This window comes from Zonotrichia albicollis, chromosome 8, assembly GCF_047830755.1.
Source record: "Zonotrichia albicollis isolate bZonAlb1 chromosome 8, bZonAlb1.hap1, whole genome shotgun sequence".
Classification (NCBI taxonomy): domain Eukaryota; kingdom Metazoa; phylum Chordata; class Aves; order Passeriformes; family Passerellidae; genus Zonotrichia; species Zonotrichia albicollis.
The window spans coordinates 27,698,171-27,703,212 of NC_133826.1; positions in this window are offsets into that span (position 1 = coordinate 27,698,171).

Genomic DNA, 5,042 nt, shown 5'->3' on the forward strand with positions numbered 1-5,042 from the left:
TAGCAAATCAGTGGTTTTTGTCTCACATCTTTCCCACTTGATTACTGCAAACAAAAAGTTATTTGTCCCCAGGACTTGCACTTTGCAAAGTACAGAACAGGTAGAACTGCATGATTACCTGCAAAGAGCTGTCTTGGGAATCATCCTGGATCTCTCATTCCATAAGGATTCTCTTCCATGTCCATCAGCAGTCAGCACATTTGTAGCAAATAAATGGCAGACAAGGAATTGATACAAAATACTGGCATACACTGTTTTCTCCACCTCAGCAGCTGTGGGGAGAGCAATAGCAAACTGGTTTGTATTTATTTAGGAAAAGAGAAAGGATGCACATGCTTATGAAGAATGGAGAGGCAGAGAGTACCACAAGAGCAGTAGCCATCTTTAAATTAGGTATAAAATGTCTGACCTTCACAAGGAAGGGTCCCAGGTGTGCAACACAGCTGGCAGTCTGTGGAGTCGCAAGGAGCCTGTACAGTTGCTGCTGTAGGAGTGGGAAGGAGATGCTGGCCAAGTTCAGTGCCCTGTTTCCACAAAAATATTTAGAAAGTCATTATATGCAGGAGAGTCAATACTGGTAACTAGATCTGTTTGTTCTGGAATGCATCTCTCTGAAGTCACCCTTCCAGGGTTGACTGCACATTTAATTCCATGTATTCCTGCTGAAACAACTTCAGAGACCCTCTCACTGAGGCCGTTCAATATTTTCATGCATTTTTAATAAGCAGCAGAGTATGCTGCAGAATAAATCTGAGGCTGGGTTGAGCTGGTGACACAAGAACAATGAATTTGTATAATGTGGTTGGGACCCAGGTGAAGTTGTTTCTGAGACCAGCAGAAGGAGAAAGCTGGTGTGGCAGAGAGGGTAAAGAACAGCTTCAGAGAGCACAGTTCAGCTTAGTGGGGTGAGACAGTATTTATACAGGTTCAATACCTCTCATAATTTGATGTTTAGCCAGACTAGAAGGATCACCTCCTTTTTAAACATACTGAAGAAATAACCTCCTTAACTTAAACAAATATAACCCCAGCTATTACACCATCCCAGCTGGCAAGATCCATTCTATTACCTAAAATGGTAGGGAAAGGCCAGATTAATTACTCCTCAAAAAAAAAAACAATGCAGGTTTCCCTTTCAGCAATGGAATCACAGCAATTAAATTGGCTGTTGCACCTCCTGCTGGTCATGGCAAGTTCATCACTTGAATTCCTGGCTGGGAGAGGAAGCCACGATGGTTTGCAGTAGGGCTTCACTTTCTTTTTCTTTCCTTTTTTTTTTTTTTTTTTTCCCAAGGATGATTTCGAAAAGTTCAGTAGCAACAAGCAATGTGATTCTGAGTAAGGTTACCACTGCCCTCTGCTGAGAGAGATGGGGGCATTTCTTTCTTTCATCTGCCAGCAAAACCAGCACCTTTGTGGCTTGGAAAGTGAGTGTAGCTGCTGCTGCTTCTGCCTTTTCCACAAAGTTTGCTGATCTGAATCTCTCACACCAAATATTTTGAAAACTCTATGCCTCACACAGGAGCAAGGCTATTTATGGACAAAATCTTGACATGATGATAGCAGAAACTGTGAAAGTTGAGCTGGAGTTTTTAAAAAGCAAACTTTATCATTTATAAACACTTCAGGCATCCTCAAAAATATGACATCTGCTGGAGCTACTTTTTGGCTTTCCTGCCAAAATTCAGTCATGCATTATCAGATCAGGCTGAAGTCCTCCACAGGTTCTTGAACTATTTCCTTTCTAACTGTAGCACTTGCCTGACTGAGTTCTGGCCTCAGTCTTACATGCACACCATTATTTCTGGTTAGGTAAAAATGGAAGCTCATTCAATGATGTATTTATAACTGGCTTTGCATTCTAATCTGACATTGCTGTCCTTTCCTTAATGTTTTTCAAAGGAAAACATTTAAGTGGAACAGGTAACAATATTTTTCACCACTTGAGGGAGCTCCTTCATTTATCTATCAGGATGTTCCCTGCACGTGGGGAAATTCTAAACCACACTTTGCAAGGGTTAATTGTAGGATCTGCTGGCATATGTGAAAGCCATTGAGGATCTCAAGTGACTGATTTTAAAGCTAAGATAGGAGTTTTAAAGGAATTAATCATCCTGGTCAATAAATGTGGGCAGCAGAAAGAGCCACAGCTGCTCACTCCCTAGGCTGACTGATACCAAAATTCTTAAAACAGAAAATAAATTAGAGTGACTCAGAATTAAAAGCAGGCAGTATCAATCACATCTATTTTCCAGTAGTGCCAGAAAATGACAGGAGGACCCAGGAAAGAAATAAAGAGAAGGAAAGAGAATGTCTTGAGGTAAAAGCATCATTGAGTCCAACTCCTGGCCCTGCACAGGAGATCCCTAAAAATCACACCTTGTGCCTGAGAGCATTGTGGAAAGAAAAAGGAAAGGGGAAAGGAAAATAAGGAAACAAGCAGTGCTGCTAAAGTCAAGCTGCTGCCTGGAGCTGGGAAGGTGAAAGCCAGTGGAGCTGAGGGAGGAAATTGGGGTATCAGAGCCAAGGTTCCCGTGTCAACAATGGGAACGACCACGCGGTGATTCAGGCAGGAGTGCTCAGAACTGCTGTGCTTGGGCAATCATTGAGCAAGGCAATGAGGATTCATGTACCACACTCCAGAAAATCAGGATTACAAGCACCGTGGTGCCAAGCGGGGTAAATGATGCCGCTGATGAAACAACGCAGCAATTTGGAGTGGCAAAGACAATAGCAGGTGATGGGTGTGAGTGGCAGGAAGCAGAGGAGGCAGAGCCTTCTCCCAGCTGCCTGTAAATAGTGGGAAGGAAGGTAAGGAGAGCGGGCACTTGGTTTTTCGGGGAGCTGCAGGCAAACAGCCTCCAAAGAGAAGGGAAGGAAGGCTGTGAAAAAGCTCTTCCAGGGAAAATCCCAGAGAGCAGGGAAGGGAGCTCAGGGCTTGTCACAGGCCTGACAGATTTGTCAAGAGCTGCCAATAAAATCTGGTGGCGCCTCTGTACAGCCTCTTTGGGGCAAAATAACCAAAGCAAATTTATTCTGAAGGGTAGCTGCACTTTTCTTTCTATTAAAGTAACCCCATTTTTCTACCACCCAGAGTCAGGCTTTTAGGAATTGGATGAAACAGTTTCAACAAGAAGTTGTTCAACCTTAGGATATTTTTGTACCTTGAGTATTCTGTTGGTTTTGATTTTTATTTTGTTTACACTTGCTTGCCCAGCCAATGCTGGCACAGCACATTTGGAGTGAGGGCACCACAGATCACATACAGCCTGACCTGAAAGTATCTCTAAGCAGCACTGTGTTAAAGTTGACTTCTTAAGAACAGGGATGAGTTTATGTGAAAATTCCTTCTGCTCTCACCCACTGCATTTCAGCAATGATAAGGCTTTTAGGTTTTCCTTTTCATTTTTAAGAATTTTCTTATTAAGCAGCATGAAAGCTGAGTGATGGGATAATAGCATGAACACACATTGCAAAATAAATCAGTTTCAGACTTTTTCACTCAGTGGCTCTGCTCAAGAGTCCCCACAGATATTTGAAACAACTTCTGAAAGTTTCAGCAGCTACAATTTAAATGTGTGTCTGAGGTGTGTGTTAATCAAAAAAAATTTTAGTAACAGGTCTGACGCACCTGTCAAAAGTGACAGAAATGTTTTATTAGTGCATTGTAACTTTGTACCTTGTTTTGAGGTGACCTTTCAAGGTGCACCTGGGGGCATATCGTGCACAGCACAGCCCTGATGTCGTGAGGAGGAAGAGGAGAGTGTGTACTTGCCAGTAAGAGATTAGTGGATAAATTCCCCTTGCTTTGGGAAAACTTTCCCATTTGCAGTGTGAAATGCAGCTCACAGGAGGTTACTAGAGTTTGTTTGCTGGTGACGTGTTCTGTGACTCACCCTCCATCACGAGCCTGTGTCTGTCTGGGGAGAGAGAGAAAGCAAGGTACAAACCTCAGCCTTTGGCCCATTTTCGGCCCTCTGGAGCAGCCTTTGTCCCAGTTTTTGTCCCTGTGGAGCACAGCTGGGACTCAAATGAGAGGTCTCCACCCAAACCCACTCTCAGCTCCCCCAAACTGTAGAGCTGAGCTTCCATTCCTCAGGGCAACATTTGTGAGGGAGAACACCCCCTTGACACAGAACAGCACTTCTTGGGGGATGACTCAAATTGGGGGGCACTCCATTTTTACTCCCCTGTAAAAATACATACCCTGGCTACCATTTAGAAAAACCTCAGAGGGTAGGACACATTTGTGCTGAGCCTGGGGGAAGCACTTGTTGAACAACCTGTGTGTTCCTGCTGAAGGACAAGGACAGATAACACCACTGGGACCTCCCAGCCTTGATTTCAGTGTCCTCCTGGTTCCTTTAAATAAGTTTTCCTTGTGCCTGGGGTGTGGGGAGTGGAGGGGGGGCCTCAGGGCGAGGACAGGCCTTTGCTACCTGGACCTTGGGCTGGGTGGTCACAGCTGGGATCGACACCCTGGAGCCAGGACTGACATTCCCTCAGCTGGATTGAGGCCAGAACCAGAACTAGTGATCTCTTTTTCTTTTTTTCTCTCTCTCTTTAATTAATCTCTTTCTCTCTCTTTCCTTTTCCCTTACCCCTTTATCCAAAACCCACTCCCAACTACTTTATCCAGAACCCACTGTTCCTATAGCCGGTCAGGTACCAGCGTACCAATTTCCAAGTCAAGTGTGTAGGTTAGTGATACAACTTTGATTACTGCGGCCCCTTTGAATTGCGAGCTTTTACCAACCTTGGTGTTCCCTCACCCTCAACGCAGGATCACCACATTTTTGGCGTCTCTTCCCTCACTCAACTTCCCGCCTGAGGAGCGCCGGGAGCAGGCGGCGATACCTGAGGGGGCGGGAGGGGGTAGGGGGGGAAAGGCGGGAAGCTGAGGGGAATGGGGGGGGCACGCCCCACGTGCGCCTCACGTGCCGCCCTCCCCTCCCAATCCCCCCACCCGGCGCGCGCCTCCCGCCCCGCCCCCGCGGAGCCGCCTCCTCGGCCAAAGGGCGGTGCCGCCGCTCGCCCCGCCC